This window comes from Pristiophorus japonicus, chromosome 10 (assembly GCF_044704955.1).
Source record: "Pristiophorus japonicus isolate sPriJap1 chromosome 10, sPriJap1.hap1, whole genome shotgun sequence".
NCBI classification, from domain to species: Eukaryota; Metazoa; Chordata; class Chondrichthyes; family Pristiophoridae; genus Pristiophorus; species Pristiophorus japonicus.
In genome coordinates this window covers 85941070-85963942 of record NC_091986.1, presented here as the reverse complement: position 1 = coordinate 85963942, position 22873 = coordinate 85941070, and positions in this window count along the sequence as shown.

Sequence of the window (22873 nt, the reverse complement as noted above, 5' to 3'; positions counted from 1 at the left end):
GCGGATGTGCAGCTGCAGGCATGTGAGTCCTGCTTGTATGTTACGATTCGAAAACAACATTACTTTGTTCACAGTACTTGCAGCAGCACTCGTGTGCTGAGAGATTTGTTTGGTGTCATCACTGGTGGCGATGAACACCTGGGCTATCGCTATGGCTTTGCTCAAGGTTGGGATCTCTACAGTCAAAAGTTTGCGAAGTATTACTTCATGGCCAATGCCAAATACAACGAAGTCCCTGAGCATGTGCTCCAAGTGTCTTTCACATTCGCAATGTCATGCAAGGCGCCTTAGCTCGGCGACGTAGCTCGCCACTTCCTGGCCTTTAGACCTCTTGTACGTGTAGAACCGGTACCTCGCCATCAGAACGCTTTCCTTCGGGTTTAGATGCTCCCGGACCAGTGTGCCCAAATCATCGTATGACTTCTCTGTGGGTTTCACTGGAGCGGGCAGATTTTTCATGAGGCCATACGTTGGTGCCCCGCAAACAGTGAGGAGGATCGCCCTTCGTTTGGCAACGTTCACTTCTCCTTCCAGCTCGTTGGCCACGGAGTATTGGTCGAGTCGCACCACGAAGGTTTTCCAATCATCTTCCTCTGAAAATTTCTCCAGGATGCACACGGATCTCTGCATTGTTGCGGTGGTGTTCATCATCTCAATGCACTCAGCTTCACTGTACATTAATGATTTAGATGAGGGGATTAAATGTAGTATCTCCAAATTTGCGGATGACACTAAGTTGGGTGGCAGTGTGAGCTGCGAGGAGGATGCTGTGAGGCTGCAGAGCGACTTGGATAGGTTAGGTGAGTGGGCAAATGCATGGCAGATGAAGTATAATGTGGATAAATGTGAGGTTATCCACTTTGGTGGTAAAAACAGAGAGACAGACTATTATCTGAATGGTGACAGATTAGGAAAAGGGGAGGTGCAAAGAGACCTGGGTGTCATGGTACATCAGTCATTGAAGGTTGGCATGCAGGTGCAGCAGGCGGTTAAGAAAGCAAATGGCATGTTGGCCTTCATAGCAAGGGGATTTGAGTACAGGGGCAGGGAGGTGTTGCTACAGTTGTACAGGGCATTGGTGAGGCCACACCTGGAGTATTGTGTACAGTTTTGGTCTCCTAACCTGAGGAAGGACATTCTTGCTATTGAGGGAGTGCAGCGAAGGTTCACCAGACTGATTCCCGGGATGGCGGGACTGACCTATCAAGAAAGACTGGATCAACTGGGCTTGTATTCACTGGAGTTCAGAAGAATGAGAGGGGACCTCATAGAAACATATAAAATTCTGACGGGGTTAGACAGGTTAGATGCAGGAAGAATGTTCCCAATGTTGGGGAAGTCCAGAACCAGGGGTCACAGTCTAAGGATAAGGGGTAAGCCATTTAGGACCGAGATGCGGAGGAACTTCTTCACCCAGAGAGTGGTGAACCTGTGGAATTCTCTACCACAGAAAGTTGTTGAGGCCAATTCACTAAATATATTCAAAAAGGAGTTAGATGAAGTCCTTACTACTAGGGGGATCAAGGGGTATGGCGAGAAAGCAGGAATGGGGTACTGAAGTTGAATGTTCAGCCATGAACTCATTGAATGGCGGTGCAGGCTAGAAGGGCCGAATGGCCTACTCCTGCACCTATTTTCTATGTTTCTATGTTTCTATGTAAATCCATAAACATAGGGGTCGAAATTTCCCTGTTTAGCGACGTCCATTACTGCCCGGGAGAGTTGCGCAGGAGTTAGAGATGCTGCCATGGTTAAGGTGATGTGTGACCGTAGTCCTTTATTACAGGTCTCCAGAGTGCCTCTCCAGCCTGTGAGGCCTCCTTATGCACAGGTGCTCCCAAGGGATGAGCCCTCTGGTGGTTAAACAAGGTATTTACAGGTTTACATATATAACACTATGATTCTATGATTTAACTTCCCCCTGTGAACGGAGGTTGGCCCAATTCGCGACCCGCGAGGCAGTCACTGCCACTGCTTGCGGCAGCCTCGCGAGGTGCTGGACAATGTCTGCCGCAGGACGGAAAGTGATCGCCGTGCAGCGCTAAGGGGTCGCTGCGCACGTGATGACGTCATCGCCGGTAGCGTGGCGGCCCGTGATGCTAACAGTGGGTCACAGCGCTACCATGACAGCGTCTCTAACTCCTGCGCAACTCTCCCAGGCAGTAACAGGCATCGCTAAACAGGGCAATTTTGACTCCTATTTTTCTGGATTTGAATCTGAGTGCATTGAGCAGACTGCAGGTTGCATGTCAGAGTGACTGAAAGGAAAGTCTCACCTTGCTTCAGTCAGCACCTTTAACCTGGGAGATATGTGAGTAACTGTGTTAAAGTTGTACCAGATTAATTCTTTACTAAAATAGTATCCCTAGGGACGAAGATAGAATACAATATTGTCATAAATTAAACTATCCCTTTTAATACACTCAAAATTACATTGAGAATAATGGATGGGTGTGAATCTGTTCTAAAATTAATTTGTTGAGAGGCTAGAGATTACATTATTACAATTGACAGTGAAGCTCTGGCAGTTCCTTGAAATCAACCCCACTCAACTGTTACCTTTCATTTCATATGTAGCATGTATATACATAATATACAGCAATGTTAGTTATATTATGAGAAAAATTCATTTAGCTCATGGAAAGCAGTTTTCCATCATAATTCCTACCATTGGCTATTATCAGTTTCTAGGATACTCCATTCAGTTGATGCTTGATGTTCTTATTGAAAGACGAAAGGATGGATTTTCTGCCATGAATGGAAGGAGAAAATCTATACCTGCTGTGTTAATATTAGCAATAACATGTTTCACATGTTTGCATGACATTGCTCCATCTGCTATTTTAAAGCAGGCATACATCCACTTGCTTTAAACAAGTTAATGGTTCTGCTAACGTAATGGAAAGAAGAATGTCATGTGGACACATTAAGCATCTACCCCTTAATGGGCCAAAGTTTCGGATCCCCGGTAGAACGGCGCACCTCGGAGAGGCCCGCCTAATTTCTAGAACTTACCAAAGCGCCAAATACTTACCTCACGATTCTCCGATATCTGTAGGCCCAGTTGCAGCTCAGCGCGGTGCAACAGGAGCTGCTGGGGGCGGAGCAAATGCATTCTGACCAAGCACTGCCAACAGGGGGGCAGGGCTAGGGCCCAGCATCAGTTTGAGTGCCGGCACCACTCCGGAGTGGTGCCGCTTGCAACACCCAGGGCCCCACCGTCCCAGCCTGTGCCTCCCACTGGAGTGTGCCGTGAGGCAGACCCAGGCAGAGGAGAAGGAGAATCGAAACACGCTCTCCTGAGATGCAGCGTGCAACAGATGTGGGTCAGGCTGTGGTATTGGGTGTGGAGAGCAATGACCTTACCCGATCACTCATGGGCAGTGTCAGTGCAGTAGGTGAAGAGGTAAGAGTACTGACGGGAGAAATAGCAGTAATGACACGGGAAATGAGGGAGGGAATGTCAGAGCAAGGCACAGGCCATCAGGGAGGGCATGCAAGTGACGTACAGGCCATCAGGGAGGGCTTGGGTGAGGTAGCTGCTGCAATAAGGGCACACAGCCCGGCCAATCAAATTACACCCCCATGAAGAAGTGAACATTCACCGAGATGTGGATGAGAGATGGTTGCAGCCTTTCTTTGCTGCTTTTGTTCTTGTTCTTGATGTAACTGTAGTAACTTTTTTCAAATTGAAATTGCTTTGTAACTTTTGTAACTTTACAACTTATAAGTGATCTTAGAGTGTAAATGTTCTCACATTTTGTAAGTTATTTAATTTTGCACCTAAAAAGTGATCTTGAAGTTTCAGTGATCTTAAGAGTGTAAGATTTTTTACATTGAAATTGTTTTGTAACTTTGGTAACTTTACAATTTTATAAGATTTTAAAGATTTTAAGTGATCTTAAAGAGTCATATGAAAGTAAAGTTTGATACAACAAATATTTTATCACACTAACATGCAGTACATTGTGAACTTTTCAATAAAATATTTTTACATTAAAACTGAATCATGTTCCATTAACACAACACAACATAGGAACAACTCCAAAAAATAAACATGTCCATGCGGAACAGTTGTCGCTGAGCCCTCAGGCATCAGTAATTGAAGTGTTCACAGATGAGCTGCTGGCGCAGGGCTTGAGCAACTGTTAAAGAAGCACGATGGACCGCCCTCCTCTGACATCATGCTGCGGCATCAGGCACTTGCATGCTTTCCTGATTGTCGTCATCATCCTCATCCTGATCTTCCAAATTACTATCATCAGGCACTCTCACCTCATGTGGGTCTTCTGGTTTCACTACGAACTCCTGCTGCCTCATGATGGCTAAGTTATGCAGCATGTAGCACACAACAGTGAACTGACCAACAATCTCAGGGGAATACTGCAAGTGGCCTCCGGAATGGTCCAGGCATCGGGACGCTGTTTCAAGATGCCAATGGTCCTCTCTATGATGCTGCGCGTCGCAATATGCAACATGTTGTGTTGATGGTCAGCTTCCGTCCGTGTTACGCATTGGGAGCCAGGTGGCGAGGCTGTACCCTTTGTCTCCCAGTACCCAGCTCTGCCCTTCTGGCTGCTGCTGAAACATGTCAGATATCATAATCATCATCGGAATTGAGGAAGACTTGCTTTCATTCCCAAAGTGAGTTCTCTGATGGCTGAACAGTCCAATATGAGAGCCACAGACTCTGTCACAGGTGGGACAGATATTCGTCGAGGGAAGGGGTGGGTGGGGCTGGTTTGCTGCGCGCTCCTTCCGCTGTCTGCGCCTGACCTCTTCACACTCTTTGCGTTGAGACTCAAAAAACTCAACGCCCTCCCGGATGCACTTTCTCCACCTCGGGCGGTCTTAGGCCAGGGTCTCCCAGGTATCAGTGGGGATATCGCACTTCACCAGGGAGGCTTTGAGGGTATCCTTGTAACGCTTCCACTGCCCACCTTTGGCCCGTTTACCATGAAGGAGCTCCGCATAAAGCATTTGCTTTGGGAGTCTCGTATCTGGCATGCGAACTATGTGGCCTGCCCAATGAAGCTGATCGAGTGTGGCCAGTCCTTCAATACTGGGGATGTTAGCCTGGATGAGGACACTGATGTTGGTGCACCTGTCCTCCCAGGGGATCTGCAGGATCTTGCGGAGACATCGTTGGTGATATATCTCCAGCGACTTGAGGTGCCTTCTATACATCGTCCATGCCTCAGATCCATAAAAGAGGTTGGGTATTACTTGGTGGTAGATTTGAGGGCCGGTCTTCAAACACTCTTTCACTCAGATGGCCAAAGGCTGCACTACCGCACTGGAGGTGATGTTGAATCTCTGCATCCATATCTGCCTTTGTTGATAAGAGGCTCCCGAGATATGGGAAATGGTCCATGTTGTCGAGGGCTGCGCCGTGAATCTTGATGATTCGAGGGCAGTGCTGTGCGGTGATGGTAGGCTGGTGGAGGACCTTTGTCTTACGGATGTTAAGCGTAAGGCCCATGCTTTCAAATGCCTCAGTGAATACATTGACTATATCCTGGAGTTCAGCCTCAGAATGTGTGCAGATGCAGGCGTCGTCCACATACTGCAGCTCAACGACAGAGGTTGGGGTGATCTTGGACCTAGCCTGGAGGCGGCGTAGGTTAAACAGCTTCCCACTGGTTCTGTAGTTTAGTTCCACTCCAGCGGGGAGCATGTTGATTGTGAGGTGGAGCATGGTGGTGAGGAAGATTGGGAAGAGCGTTGGAGCGATGACTCAGCCCTGTTTGACCCCGGTCCGGACGTGGTTGGGTCTGTAATGGATCCGTTGGTAAGGATCACAGCCTGCATGTCATCGTGAAGCAGGAGAAGGATGTTGACAAACTTTTGGGGGCATCCAAAACGGAGGAGGACGCTCCATAGACCCTCACAGTTGACAGTGTCAAAGGCCTTTGTAAGATCGAAGAAAGCCATATATAAGGGCTGGCACTGCTCCCTGCATTCTTCCTGCTGTCGCGCTGCAAAGATCACGTCTGATGTGCCCCATAGTGGACAAAATCCGCACTCTGATTCCGGGAGGAGCTCCTCGGCCACAGGGAGAAGACGGTTGAGGAGAACTCTAGCGACTACCTTCCCAGTGGCTGATAGCAGGGAGATTCCTCTGTAGTTGTCGCAGTCGGACTTGTCCCCTTTTTAAAAATTAGTCACAATCACTGCATCTCTGAGATCTCCCGGCATGCTCTCCTCCCTCCAGATGAGAGAGATGAGGTCATGTATCTGCACCAACAGCGCCTCTCTGCCATACTTTAGGGCCTCAGCAGGGATTCCATTTGCACTCGTAGCCTTGTTATTTTTGAGCTGTTTTATGGCTTTGCCTACTTGTGCAATGCTGCAGCTTCACTAAGTTGGTGGCAGGTTGCATGCTGCGGGATGGAGTCGAGAACACTCAACTCAAAGGCAGAGTCTCGATTGAGGAGATCTTCAAAGTGCTCCTTCCCTCGGGCCCTGACAGCCTCAGCGTCCTTGATGAGTGTTTCCCCGTTTTTGGCCAGGAGTGGGGTGGGGCCTTGGGAGTTTGTACTGTAGGTGGCCTTGACTGCAATGAAGAATCCTCGCATATCATGGCTGTCGGCCAGTTGTTGTATCTCCTGTGCTTTCTCCATCCACCACATGTTCTTTATGTCATGTATCTTACATTATTATATATAATTGTATCCTAACATGCTATACATGACTGTAATAAGATATGACCTATAACCACCAGCATACCTTACCACCAGGGGTGCACTTGCAAGAGACAGGTATATAAGGACAGGTCTCAGACAAGTGCAGCATTCCAGAGCTGTGAAATAAAGGTGCAGGTCCAGAGTGACCTTGACTTCACTACATGCCTCGTGTGAATCTGCACTGAGGGGACAGGACTTTACAGTGGCGACGAGTTACGGGATTACAGAATCCACAGAATGGCGAACAACGGATCAGATGAAAAGTACAATGCGGGAGACAATTGGGAGGACTTTATAGAAAGGCTCTAGGAAAGCTTTGTAACCAAAGACTGGTTAGGCGACGACAAAGCAGACAAGAGAAGAGCCCATCTCTTGACCAGCTGTGGCTCGAAAACATACGCTTTAATGAAGGATCTGTTGGCACCCGAGAAACCAGCAAGCAAGTCGTTTGAAGAATTGAGCACACTGGTAAGAGACCACCTGAAGCCAGCGAGCAGCCTACACATGGCCAGACACAGGTTCTACAACTACAGACACTGTGTGGGCCAGAGCATACCCGACATCGTGGCGGAACTTCGGAGGTTGGCTAGTTTATGTGAGTTCTCCGATGAACTGAGGAGAGAAATGCTGAGAGACTTTTTCATTGAAGGAATAGGCCACGCAGGCATATTCCGAAAGCTCATAGAGACCAAGAACCTGACCTTAGAGGCAGCAGCACTGGTTGCACAGACATTCTTGGGAGGGGAAGAAGAAACGAGGTTGTATTTCAAGACGACATACTTATCACGGGCAGGGACACCGACTCCCATCTGCTTAATTTGGAGGCAGTACTAAAGCGGTTGGGATCGGGTTGGCCTACAAGTCAAGAAATCCAAGTGCCTGTTTCTCGCACCCGAGGTTGAATTTTTGGGCAGAAGGATTGCTGTTAATGGAATCCGCCCAACAGAATCCAAAACAGAAGCAATTAGCCTGGCACCCAGGCCCCGGAATGTCTCAGAACTGCGCGCCTTTCTCGGGCTACTCAATTACTTTGGGAACTTTATGCAGAACTTAAGCATGCTGCTGGAGCCTCTCCATGTGCTACTCAGGAAGGGGTGCGATTGGTTTTGGGGGAACGCCCAGGAACGCGCCTTTAATAAGGCACGCAACCTTCTGTGTTCCAACAATGTTTTGACTTTCTTTGACCCAGGTAAAAGCTAGTTCTCACAGCGATGCGTCAGCGTATGAGGTCGGGTGCGTTTTGCAACATGTCAATAGTGCGGGCAAATTACAACCCATAGCTTATGCCTCCAGGTCACATTCGCGGGCGGAGCACGGGTACGGAATGGTAGAGAAGGAGGCGCTCGTGTGCGTGTACGGTGTCAAAAAGATGCACCAATACCTTTTCGGGGCCAAGTTCGCGTTAGAAACTGACCACAGGCCCCTCACGTCCCTTCTATCTGAGAGCAAGGCAATAAACGGCAACGCCTCGGCGCGAATTCAGCGGTGGGCACTCATGCTGGCGTCCTACGACTATACCATAAGGCACAGACAACTGTGCCGACGCGCTCAGCAGGCTACCCCTGGCGACCACGGAAGGGTCTGATGAACAGGACTGTGAGATAGTCATGGCAATCAATGCCTTTCAGTCCACAGGTTCGCCCATGACGGCTCGCCAAATCAGAGCCTGGACGGCCAGCAACCCCATGTTATCCTCAGTAAAAAGATGTGTCCTAACCGGTAACTGGGCAGAGGCTCATGATGCCTGCCCCGAGGAATTAAAACCCTTTCACAGGCGCATGCATGAGCTATCACTATAAGCAGACTGCCTGATGCGGGGCAGCCGAGTAGTCATGCCTCTGCGAGGCAGAGAGGCATTTGTCCGGGAGCTCCACCGCGAGCACCCGGGAATCGTTCTCATGAAGACCATAGCCAGATCTCACGTCTGGTGGCCTGGTATTGACGCGGACTTGGAGCTCTGCGTCCGAAGGTGCACCATTTGTGCCCAACTCAGCAATGCCCCCAGGGAGGCTCCACTGAGCCCCTGGCCCTGGCCTACCAAACCGGATGCACGTAGACTATGCAGGCCCATTCATGGGCAAAATGTTCCTCGTAGTTGTTGATGCATTTTCAAAGTGGATCGAATGCACCATTTTAAACTCGAGCACAACCTCCACCACTGTGGAGAGCCTCGCAACCATGTATGCAACACATGGAATCCCTGACATATTGGTCAGTGACAATGGTCCGTGCTTCACCAGTGCAGAATTCCAAGACTTTATAATTGACCACGGCATAAATCACGTCAAGACGGCACCGTTCAAGCCGGCCTCCAACGGCCAGGCGGAGAGAGCAGTGCAAATCATTAAACAAGGCATGCTTAAAATCCAAGGTCCCACGCTGCAGGGTCGCCTGTCGCGACTGCTGCTGGCATACAGATCTCGTCCGCACCCACTGACTGGGACCCCCCCACCCCGCGCAACTGTTGATGAAAAGGACTTTAAAAACAAGGCTCTCATTAATCCTCTCAGACATGCACAAAATCGTTGACTGAGTACCATGACAGAAATTCGAAGGGGAGATGGAATGAGATATGGGACAAAGTGTTTGTACTAAACTATGGCAGGGGTCCCAAATGGCTTGCAGGGACAGTAACGGGCAAGGAAGGAAACAGGCTACTGGTAGTACAAATGGATAATGACAAAACATGCCGGAGGCATGTAGACCAAGTCAAAAGCAGATTTACCAACAACACTGCGGAAACAGAGGCAGACTACAATATGGAACTCGCATCACACCTGGTGGACAGACAGAGGGAACAACCTGAGGAAAGTGCAATCCCGACAGACAGCCCAGGCGAGTCAACAACAATCACGCCAATTGAAACAGACAGCCCAGGTGAGATACCAGCAACCACACCCAAAGAAAAACAGACACCTAGGCAAACAACTGAACCACAACTCAGACGCTCCACGCGAGAGCGTAGACCACCTGAGAGACTGAACCTGTAAAGACAATAAGACCTTGGGGGAGGGTGATGTCATGTATCTTACATTATTATATATAACTATATCCTAACATGCTATACATGACTGTAATAAGATATGACCTGTAACCACCAGCATACCTTACCACCAGGGGTGCACTTGCAAGAGACAGATATATAAAGACAGGTTTCAGGCAAGTGCAGCATTCCAGAGCTGTGAAATAAAGGTGCAGGTCCAGAGTGACCTTGACTTCACTATATGCCTCGTGTGAATCTGTACTGAGGGGACAGGACTTTACACTTTAGGTCCCGGGTTTTTTGTTGGACCTGAACCTTGAGCCGTCTATGATGTTGTTTTGCAGCTCCCGAGTTGATTTGTTGTTTGAGGCTCAGAAATGCTTTGTGCTTGCGATCTATTAGTTCTTCGATCTCCAGATCATTTTTATCAAACCAGTCCTGATGTTTTCTGGTTGAGTAACCAAATGTCTCTTCACAGGCACTAGTTATTGAGGCCTGGAGGGCAGATCAAGCGCGATGGGCATTCAGCATCTCAGGGTCATCAAGGCACGCCAGATTGGCTGTGAGGCGCTGTCTGTATAGGGCTCTCTTAGCTGGGTCTCTCTGTGCCCCGACATTAACTTTTTTGCAGCACTGCTTCTGCTGTCCCCTCTGCTTTGGCACTATGTTAATGTTGATGATGGATCGGATTAGGCGGTGGTCCGTCCAGCAGTCGTCAGCTCCTGTCATGGCGCGGGTGATGCGCACACCCTTGCGATCCCTGGCTCAGATGATGACATAGTCAACCAGATGCCAGTGTTTGGAGCGAGGGTATTGCCATGATGCCTTGTATTTGTCCCTCTGGTGGAACAGGTTGTTGATGATGAGGAGTTCATGTTCTAGACATTTTGTCAGGAGTAGGGTACTGCTGGAGTTGGATTTCCCTACCCCCTCTCTGCCAATCACATCTCCCCAGAGGGCTGTGTCTTTGCCGACCCAGGCATTAAAGTCACCCAGGAGGATCAATTTGTCATCCGTGGGGACTTGGGACAAGGATGTCTCGAGGTTGGAATAAAAACCCTCTTTAGTCTCATCCATTGCATCGAGTTTAGGAGCGTACGCACTGATGACTGTGGCGCATTGGTTCCAGAATAAGCTAATACGAAGAGTCATGAGGCATTCGTTAATTCCACAGGGGGAGTCCTTGAGGCGGTCGACTAGCTCATTCTTGACGACAAAGCCGACTCCATGAAGGCGGCATTCTTCCTCTGGTTTTCCTTTCGAGAAAAAGGTATAACCTCCACCATGTTCCTTCAACTGGCCTTCCCTTGCCTGTTGGGTCTCACTTAGGGCGGTGATGTCAATATCAATACATCTGAGTTCCCGGGCAACTATGGCGGTGTGGCGTTCCGGCCTGTTGCTGTTGGGATTGTCCATAAGGGTCCTGACTTTCCAGGTCCCGAACTTCATACTGACGAAGTGGAAGATGCCTGTGCGTGAGTTCTTTTTAACATGTGGTGGTCATTGCACACTGGCACCCACACGGGCTTAACTGAGCAAGGTCTTGGTCCAGTGGCAAGGGAGTCCAAGACAACTGGAGACCAGGCACTGCTGTATGAGCCTACTTGCCAACGACGAAGTGTTGGCCGCAAGCTCGCCGCCGAGTAGCGCCATTGATGGTAGGTGGTCGAAGTCTTGGTTGGGGGCAGGCATTAGGAAGGTCACTTCCAAAGTTATTTTAAGAGTTAAAAGTTGATAAAAATTCCCAATTTGTTTAAAAAGTTTCTCAGAGTTGTTAAAAAGTCTAAGCTGCATTTTTGAAGTTTAAAAGTATTTCCAAATTGTTTGAAAAGATTAAGAGTTGGCTAAAAGTTGATAAAAATTCACAATTTATTTAAAAAGTTTCTAAAGGTTGTTAAAAAAATCAAAGATGTCGATCAATAATAGTAAGTTTTAAAAGTTCTCCCAAATTGTTTAAAAAGTTTAAAAGTTGATTAAAAGTTTAAAAATTGTTTATTAGTTGGTCAGAAGCTCAAGATGTTGGGTTGAACGCCGCCGCCTCGGTTCCCTTGGCCCGGAGTCCCCTCGGCCGTTTCAGTGCCGACCCCGGAGTCCCTTCTGCTGGCTCGACGCCCCCCCCGAACCCGTCAGCACAATGAACAGCTGGTGTGCGACCACAGGGAGAGGTGTGGGCAGGTGTGGAATCCTTTCGACCCGGAATGGGTGCGGGCCGGTCCCTTCGGCCCGGAGTTGCAGCGGGCCAGTACGGAGTCCTTTTGGGCCGGGGACCGGTGTGGAGTCCCTTCGGCCTGGGATGAGTGTGGGCCAGTCCCTTCGGCCCGAAATTGCAGCAGGCTGGTATGGAGTCCTTTCGGCCTGGGTAAATGCTCACCCACGCTGTCTGTAAATCACTTCACAATTAGCATTATGTGTTAGCAATCTCAGAATTAAGGTTTTGGAGGCCTTAATTCACCTTTGTCAAAGAAAGAGGGTGGTCTGAAGCTTTTGGATATAGTTCGTGACTCTCGATGTCAGATATAATGCTGTTGCATAGGATGAACGCATCATGGGTGCTGCCAGGATATCTTGCATCGACTGACATGATGCACTGCTTATCGTCACACATGAGCTGCACATTAACGGAGTGGAAACCTTTTCTATTCCTGAACTGCTCGGCATCCTCCACAGCTGCTCGCAAGGCGATGTGGGTACAATCAATGCAACCCTGTACCTTTGGGAAGCCAACAATCTTTGAGAACCCCACAGCCCTGTCATGTATTGCCTGGCCAGTCATTGGTAACTTGATGAAGTCATTCCTCCATGCATACAGTGCAGCCGTGACCTGGTGAATGCAGGCATGTATTGCACGTTGAGAGATGGTGTACACATCTCCAGTTGTAGCTTGAAACGATCCCGAGGCATAGAAGTAAAGTGCAGCTGTAACCTTCACATCAACAGACAAGGCAGTCGATGTTCTGGTTCTCAGCTGTAAATCTGCTCTCAGCATATCACAGATCTCAACGACAACTTCTCTGTGGAAACGCAGCCTTTTGACACAATCAGCCTCATTCATGTCCAGGTACGAACGCCTGACTTGATATTGCCGACGTGGGTAATGTAAAGTCCTTACACAATACCACAAATCCACACGAGGCACATTCTATGGACAAGGCTACTCTGTGACCTGCACCTTTATTCACAGGACCAAGAAGTGATGACCCTGCGTGGGACCTCCCTTTATATACCTGGATGACCAGGTGAGGAGTGTATCCCACAAGTTCACCCGCTGTGGTCAATGTGTGCATTTCTCAAGTATATATAGTATTGCAGTGTTGTTACATGAAGGTTACGTACATGACATCACCTCCCCCCCAATGTCTTATTGGGATCACAGGTTAAGTCTTTCGGGTGGTCTGGGCTCCCTCGTGGAGCGCCGCAGTTGGGGCTCTGGCTGTTGAGCCTTGGCCTGCGTGTCTGTCCCCTGTGGTGATTCTGGCCTGTCCGGGCTGACCGCAGGTACTGTGCATGATGCTAAATGTTCTTGTTGCTCGTTCACTGGTGGTGGTGTGAATACCATCTCATGATCTTCCTCAGGTTCCTCAGAGTCCATGCAGAACCTTTTTTTTACTTGGTCCAGATGCTTGCGGCATATCTACCCATTGTTAAGTTTAACCACTATGACCCTATTCCCCTCTTTGTCTATTACAGTACCCTCAAGCCATTTGGGCCCCAAAGCGTGATTGAGAACAAATACGGGGTCACCAATTTCTATACATCTCCCCCTTTAATTTCGGTCATGGTACTCATTTTGGGACTGGCACTTGCCTTCAACAATGTCAGACAAGACAGGATGAATGAGGGACAGCCGAGTTTTGAGTGTACATTTCATAAGGAGCTCTGCGGGCGGGACCCCCGTGAGCGAGTGCGGACGGGACCTATAGGCCAGCAGGAGGCGCGATAGGCGGCATTGAAGGGAGGGATCTTGAATCCTGAGCATGCCATGTTTTATGATTTGGACCGCACATTCCGCCTGGCCATTGGAAGCCGGCTTGAACGGTGCTGTCTTGACATGGTTGATGCCATTACCCGACATGAACTCCCGGAATTCGTAGCTAGTGAAACATGGGCCATTATCGCTAACAAGGATGTCCGGCAAACCGTGGGTCGCAAAGACCGCACATAGACTCTCTACAGTGATGGATGTCATGCACGAATTCAAAATGATGCATTCGATCCATTTCGAGTACGCATCAACCACGATGAGAAACATTTTTCCCATGAACGGACCCGCGTAATCTACGTGAATGCGTGACCATGGCCTGGTGGGCCAGGGCCATGGGCTGAGCGGGACCTCCCTGGGGGCATTTTCCAGCTGAGCACACATCGTGTGCCTGCGAACACAGTGTTCCAGGTCTGAATTAATACCCGGTCACCAAACGTGTGACCGGGCAATGGCCTTCATCAGCACAATGCCTGGGTGCTCGCTGTGGAGTTCCCTGATGAAAGCTTCCCTGCCCCTCTGGGGCATGACTACCCGGCTGCCCCATAGTAGGCAGTTGGCTTGGATGGAGAGCTCATCCATCCGCCTGTGAAATGGTCTGACCTCCTCATGGCATGCTCCGTGTGTGGGCACCCAATCCCCAGTCAGGACACATTTCTTAATCAAAGATAGGAGGGGATCTCTGTTGGTCCAGATTTTGATCTGGCGGGCTGATGGGGGAGCCTGTGCTGTCAAAGGCATCAAGGGCCATGACCATCTCAGCGCTTTGCTCCGCTGCCCCCTCAGTGGTGACCAGTGGAAGCCTGCTGAGCGCGTCAGCGCAATTTTCAGTGCCCGGCCGGTGCCGGATGGTGTAGTCATAGGCAGCCAGCGTGAGAGCCCATCACTGTATGTGAGCTGACGCATTGGCATTGATAGCCTTGCTGTCTGACAACAGGGATGTTAACGGCTTGTGGTCCATTTCTAATTCGAACCTCCTGCCAAAAAGGTACTGGTGCATCTTTTTTGCCCCATAGACACATGCGAGTGCTTCCTTCTCAACCATTCCATATCCATGTTCTGCTTGGGAGAGCGACCCGGAGGCATAAGCCACAGGTTGGAGTTGCCCCTCAGCATTGTACTGCTGCAACACGCACCCAACTCCATAGGACGATGCATCACATGTCAGAACCAATTTTTATAGGGGTCGTACAGGGCCAACAACTTATTTGATCGGAATAGGTTACGCGCCCGATTGAAAGCCCATACTTGACAGTCCCCCCAAACCAATCGCAACCCTTACACAGGAGCACGTATAGCGGCTCCAACAATGTGCTTAAGTTCGGCAGAAAGTTACCGAAATAGTTCAAGAATCCCAGAAATGAACGCAACTCCGACGTGTTGCAGGGCCTGGGCGCTCGTCGAATCGCCTGTGTTTTGGTAGGCCGAATCCCATCTGCAGCAACCCTCCTGCCCAGAAACTCGACTTCGGGAGCCAAAAACATACGCTTAGGTTTCTTGAGTCGCAGGCCTACCCAGTCCAGGAATGGATTTGAACAGGCTTTCCATGTTTCTTTGAAAGATCGCGGCCGCTGATCGAATGCCAAACGGGCACCTGTTGTAAACAAACAGTCCCTTGTGTGTGATGATTGTGGTCAGTAGTTTGGATTCGTCGGCCAGTTCTTGGGTCACGTAGGCTGAAGTGAGGTCCAACTTGGTGAACAGCTTTCCGCCTGTCAGCGTGGCAAAAAGATCCTCCGCTCTCGGAAGCGGGTATTGGTCTTGTAGGGACACCCGGTTGATAGTGGCCTTGTAGTCGCCACAGATCCTGAGCGAGCCATCCGCTTTTAGGACGGGAACAATGGGGCTCGCCCAGTTGCTGAATTCAACGGGCGAGATGATGCCCTCTCTTACCAAATGGTCCAATTTGCTTTCAATTTTCTCCCGCATCACATACGGCACAGCTCTGGCTTTGTGATGCACTGGTCTGGCATCCGGGGTGATGCAAATCACTACTTTGGTACCTTTGAACATCCCGACGCCAGGCTGGAATAGCGACTCAAATTGCTGCAGGACCTGTGAGCATGAACTTCGCTCCACAGATGATACTGCGTGCACATCCCCCCATTTCCAGTTCATCTCAGCTAACAAGCTCCTCCCCAACAGTGTGGGAGCATTGTCCGGGACAATCTAGAGCAGCAGCCGGTTCACTGATCCATTGTGTGTGACAGCTAACGTTGCACTGCCTAGCACTGGAATGATTTCTTTGGTGTACGTCCGTAATTGAGTCTCAATGCGTTCTAGTTTGGGTATGCTGGCTTTGAGTGGCCATAGCTTTTCAAATTGTTGAACGCTCATGTGACTGGCTGGCCCCCGTGTCCAGCTCCATGCGTACTGGGATGCCATTCAATAGGACCTTCATCATCATAGGTGGCGTTTTGGTATATGAGCTGTGAATGTTTGCCACATGAACCCGCTGAACTTCAGCATCCATTGATTTGCCCCACGCGTCATCCTGCCTTGCAGACCCCTCTTCTGGTCCATCCGCCTCGTAAATTAGCCTGGTAACAGGCTTCCTGCACATTCTGGATAAATGGCCACTGAGGTTACAATTTCTGCAGGCGAACTGTTGAAACCTGCAAGTCCTGGCAGCATGTCTGCCCCCATACCTCCAGCATGAACTGAGATTCCCATTGTTGTGAACAAAAGAGCTGTTACCAGGCATTCTTCACTGATTGTCCCTTTGACTGCTCTTGAGCACCCTGTTAGTGGGTGTCAATGGCCCCATCCCAGAACACATTGTCCACTGGGGGGGCGTAAATGTCCGTTCAGCCTGCCATTGTCTGTGTTGAAAACCTGTTCTGGGATCTATTGTTGCCTGGGGTGTGTCAAACTGACCTTGCCTGCCTGCTGGGCTCTGAGTCGCGTTTATGATATTGACCCCCTGATCCATCGCCACGGTGGAGTTAGGGTTGCGCGCGTATATTATCTTGGTTTCCTCCTCCCCTGCCATAAAAGTCTGAGCCATCAACGCCGCCGCTTCCAAGGTCAAGTCCTTGACCTCGATTAACTTTCTGAAAATCCCGGCATGACCGATGCCCTCAATAAAGAAATCCCTTAGCATCTCCCCCCTGCAGGCGTCTGTGAACTTACAGAGGCTGGCCAAGCGCCGGAGGTCCGCAACGAAGTCCGGTATGCTCTGTCCTTCCCAACGTCGGTGGGTATAAAATCTGTGTTGGCCATGTGTATGCTGCTCACTGCTTTGAGGTGCTCACTTATTAGCTTGCTGAGCTCTTCAAAGGTTTTGTCCGCCGGCTTCTCAGGTGCTAGCAGGTCTTTCATGAGCGCGTAAGTCTTAGATCCACAGCGGGTCAGTAGATGAGCCCTTCGCTTGTCGGCCGCTGCATCTCCCAGCCAGTCCTTCATGACAAATCTCTGCTGAAGCCTCTCAATGAAATCGTCCCAGTCCTCACCAACACAGTACCGTTCCTCTGTGCTACTGGTGGCCATTCTCGTGGGTCGTTGATTCCCGTTTCTCGTCGCCACTGTAAAGTCCTTACACAATACCACAAATCCACACGAGGCACATTCTATGGACAAGGTCACTCTGTGACCTGCACCTTTATTCATAGGACCAAGAAGTGATGACCCTGCGTGGGACCTCCCTTTATATACTTGGATGACCAGGTAAGGAGTGTCTCCCACAAGTTCACCCCCTGTGATCAATGTGTGCATTTCTCAAGTATATACAGTATTGCAGTGTTGTTACATGAAGGTTACATACGTGACAGGTAAGGCCTCCTGCCCATCAGTCTACGGGCTATGACGTTCCTGGTGCGGTGAGTTCTAATCAATTCTCTCCTATGCAGCGAATTGATGGAGAACCATTGCATAATCGGTGGCATTGATAATGTAAAAATTAAACTTTCAAAGGTGCGTGCTGGCTGGCTGGTTGGCTCTCCCTCCCAGTATTTTTCAGGCCTCCCCTATCCCCTGGCCGAACGGCCGAAAGATCACTGCTCGGTGCCTGCTGCCTGCGTGTGAGCTCGCCCTCCCGGTGTTTTCAGGCCTCCCCTATCCCCTGGTCGAATGGCCGAAAGATCACAGCTCGGTGCCTGCTGCTGCTGCTTCAATGGAGAGGTAGGAAAATTTTATTTTTTATTTATTGATTTATTTATCATTTATTATTGATGATGGCTCTTTATTGGTAAAAGTGAAGTGTTTAATGCTTTGTAAAATCCCCTAACTTCCCTCTAACTTCCCTTCCTCCCCAATCTCTCGCTCCCTGGGCCTAATTCCTAAAATGTAGGCAAGGTTTTTCTGAGCGTACAAAAATCAACACTTACTCCGTTCTACGTTAATTTAGAGTAACTTTTCGCTGCCTAAACTTGCAAAACAGGCATAAGTGGTTGGTAACACCCCCTTTTGAAAAAAAAACTTTACCAAAACGAAACTATTCTAACTAACTAGAATTGGAGTAAACTAAATGCCGAGAATTGCGATTTCTAAGATCCGCCGTACTGAATGGTGACAGATTAGGAAAAGGAGAGGTGCAACGAGACCTGGGTGTCATGGTACATCAGTCATTGAAGGTTGGCATGCAGGTACAGCAGGCGGTTAAGAAAGCAAATGGCATGTTGGCCTTCATAGCGAGGGGATTTGAGTACAAGGGCAGGGAGGTGTTGCTACAATTGTACAGGGCCATGGTGAGGCCACACCTGGAGTATTGTGTACAGTTTTGGTCTCCTAACCTGAGGAAGGACATTCTTGCTATTGAGGGAGTGCAGCGAAAGTTCACCAGACTGATTCCCGGGATGGCGGGACTGACCTATCAAGAAAGACTGGATCAACTGGGCTTGTATTCACTGGAGTTCAGAAGAATGAGAGGGGACCTCATAGAAACGTTTAAAATTCTGACGGGGTTAGACAGGTTAGATGCAGGAAGAATGTTCCCAATGTTGGGGAAGTCCAGAACCAGGGGACACAGTCTAAGGATAAGGGGGAAGCCATTTAGGACTGAGATGAGGAGGAATTTCTTCACCCAGAGAATGGTGAACCTGTGGAATTCTCTACCACAGAAAGTTGTTGAGGCCAATTCACTAAATATATTCAAAAAGGAGTTAGATGAAGTCCTTACTACTAGGGGAATCAAGGGGTATGGTGAGAAAGCAGGAATGGGGTACTGAAGTTGCATGTTCAGCCATGAACTCATTGAATGGCGGTGCAGGCTAGAAGGGCCGAATGGCCTACTCCTGCACCTATTTTCTATGTTTCTATGTCTAAACTAATTGCTCCAAAAAAATAGGAGCAACTCAAGCCAAAACTTGGGCCCAATATTACCAACAGTAATTTCTAATCTCTGTCTCTTATCTTACCAAGAATTAACACTGACACACACATGTACTCACACACATACATCCATACATGCACATGCATACACACACACACACATGCATACACACACACACAAGGAGCTCGCGCAGCACTGCAGTCTCTTACCTGTCTTTGCTGTTTTCATAGAATCATAGAATAATATAGCACAGGAGGGGACCCCTTGGCCCATCGAGTCTGCGCTGGTTCTTTTGAAGAGCAATCCAGTTCATTCCACTCCTCTGCTCTGTCCCAGAATCCCTACAATTCTTTCTGTTGCTTTTTTTCTTTCTCTCTCTCCTTTTCGGCATGAGATTGTAAGTGGCATGCATGCTTTGGTGAAACGGAAATGCGTACACAGAAATGCACAAACACGTATACATTGCTATTTAGGATCACATCTAAAGGATCAGGTAACATATCTGACTGGTTTCTCAACATTTTCCACCCAAAATGATGAAACTTTAACCTCTATTTGCAATACAAAATTTAGTGGATTAGATATATTTTAATTGGTAGGCAGTTTGGTGGAGAACCTCATTAATTTTTGGGAACTATAAAGACCAAGAGCGATCACCAACCCGAATATCTAAATGTGGGAATGCATTAGTTGCCATTGTACTGAGACATGTTAATTGAATGAATAAGAAATGATGTGATTCATACCAGGATATTAAATACAGGATAACACATAAAAGGAGTATGTAAATTAAATGTCTAAAGTTTTGTTTTAAAGGTCATAGTTTCAAACATAAAATATGAATTTTCATAAGCTAAACTCAGGAAAATGAAGATGTCAAGCCATATGATCTGGATAACAGTCAATGCAGCACTTTAAGAATAAAGGAGGAAGCTGAGTCCCATTGCTTTCAACACTGACGTCTGAGAGCTGTGAGCGGTTATACTTCTCAGACCCCTTTGCCAGGACCAATGACATTGGGAATAAAAGGAAGATGGTTCTGTTAAGCGAATATCAGGAGCTTGGAGCTAAATTAAAAAGCAGGACTCTAGGGTGGTAATCTCAGGATTATTACCTGAACAACATGCTAATTGGCATAGGGGCAAACAGATAAGGAAGATGAATACATGGCTAAAAAAGTGGTGTGGGAAGAGGGGTTTCCATTTCATGGGATACTGGCATCAGTACTGGGACATGAGGATGCTGTTGGGATGGGCTGCACCTGAACTGGGCTAGGATCAACGTCCGATCTGAAAGGATAAATAGGGTGGTAAAAGGACTTTAAACTAATATATGGGGGAGGGCTTAGTCACAAATGTTGGGAGTGCAGCGCAGATTCATTAGAATGTTACCAGGGCTCAAGATTAAATTATGAGGAAAGATTGCATAAACTAGACATATTCCATGGATTATAGAAAGATAAGGGGTGATTTGATTGAGGTTTTTAGAATTGTTGAAAAGAATTGATAGGGTAGATAGAGAGAAACTTTTTTTGCTGGTTGGTGAGTATAGGATAAGGTTCTGTCTGTGCGGTGCTTCACAGGGATTCCAGGGCAAGAGTGTACATGTTCAGTCAGTAGCCTGGTACCGGAAAGATGGTTTTGCCCTTGGTGGTTTCGAATCACAACAGTTCTAGATACCGGAATTATAGTGGTAATCAGAAATACACAGTTATAGCCAGATCTTTCTGTCTCAACCATCACAATGCTTTTATTCAAGTTAAAGCACACACCTGCACCCAGTAAAACACACCCTGGTGGTGTAAAACAAACAAACACAGTACAATACACAATCCTGGCCCATCTGAACAGGCCCCTAACGTGAAGTACCCATGTCTAAAATACCCCTGCTTGGTTCAATAGGGCACCACCGAATCTGTCCAACAAAATTGTGCATACTCCTATGATCCTTGCAGAAAACCTCCCCACTAAACCCCTAAGGCTTGGTTGGGATACACAACACCCCTTCACACTACGCGGTGGTCTTAAAGATGTGTGAGCTGGAATAAATGCTCACTAATTACCCTTCTGGCTTACTCGCTGCTTCTCCCGATGAGGCGTATCTTCTCGTTCTGTATCAATCTATGGTATTCAAGTCCAGTCTCAAGATCAGCTTCCCAGTCGAAATAGCGAGGCTCTCTTTGCTTGTAGGTGGTGTTTCTTCTCTCCGTCCCAGGTGGAGTGCTCAGTCCTTGTGTGTTGTATGATGCGAGTAAGCATAGAAGAGGAGAGAGAGAGAGAGAGCGAAATGGCAGCCGAAACATGCCACTCTTATGTAAGAATAAAAGTGTTGATTAATGATTAAAATTGATTCTGTGTATGTATAAATGTTAAAAGTGTAGATTATACAAAAAGGCCTGTTTGTGTTGAAACAAAATAAAAGCCCACAGGTTGCCGCATGGGTTTTGTGTATTGGAAAGGCATTTAATCTAATCAAGAGATGGCTGAACCAGGCCAGACAGCCACATGTGTGAGGAGAGCCAATAAGGAACTGTCCTGGAACCAAGGTCCAATCGTGAGGCTTTCGGAGGGACAATGGCTTTTGAGAGGTTTAAAGAACTCAACCAAAGACTTTTCTCTCTCCTGAACCAGCCAGCCAAAGGGAAGTAATGTATATCACTCTTTATTATTGTATCTGTTGTAACTAAGGTGCATATGCATGTGTGTGTGTGTGTTTTTAATAAACTTTTCCAATTGTTTTAGTAGAATTGTCTCACTGTCAAGTTTAATGCCAGAGATTTAGAAATCTTCCAATTGGTGGAGAATGCAGGCAACTGGCGAGACAGCTTTTTGATGATTCTTTTGAACAATTGGAAATCTCGGGAATTGCGATTTTAATCTGTGTTCTGAGTATAACTGAAACGATAAAATGGATTGGGAGAAATTACATCTTAAAAAGGAGAGCGGTCGTCTCGATAGTTGTAACCGTTTAAGTGGGGTGGGTTGGAACTGTTTGAGTGGGGACCCACCAGTAGTTATACTGAAAAGATACAGGATGAAGAGTATAGTCATGGACAGAAAGTCAACAATAAAAAGTAATGTTGAGTTAGTTTATCAGGAGAAGTTGTCCAAAAAGCTCCCGATACAAGACATAGAAGAGTTAAAGGCACAGGCACGGCACAAGGGTAGACCTGCATCATTTGGGGAGATGGTGAAACTTATCCAGGAGTGGATAGATAAGGGAAAGATATGGCCAAAACGGGCAAACAGTCTCGGGGCGTTCAGCGTATTTTATTGTGCCAGGAGAGATGAGGAATTAATGAGGCAAGAAGCCAAAGTGATACAAGATTTGAAAGAATTGCAAGTAAAAGAAATTCAACTAAAAGAAAGAGAGAATGAAGGTATAAAACAACAAAAGGAAGAAGGCCTCCAACTTGTGAAGCAGTTAAAAGAGGGAAAAATACAGCATTTAAGACAAGAAATTGGCCAATTAACCCACAGTATTAAGCAATTAGAAAGAGGGGCCGAACAGGCAGCTTCACTGCTACAGCAACAAAGCCGTTCAAAATTAAATGCCACCGCAGCCGTTGTTGAAGCAAATGAAAACAAATTAGAGTTTAAAAAATATAAATTGGAAAACTTGAGGCTCCAGCAAGAGATAGAAGATGCTAGGGGAGCATTAAGGGATGTCATTAAGAAGCCACATAGGGAGGCAGATCACTCCCAGTGCAAACTAGAAAGTAAGTTAGGGGAGCAGCAGGCCCTGGTATCCGCAGTAATATGGGGAGCCATAACAGAGACAGCAGAAGGGGAAAAGGGGGAGACAGATTGGGAAGAGGAAGGAAGTCAGTATAATTCCCAGGAGGATGGTGCAAGATGGGATACCTTGGAGACACAAGAGCCAACGGTAGCCGTAGTAACCACTTCTTTACGACGTAATACGCAAGGTCGCATCACCAGTAACCATACCGACTCACG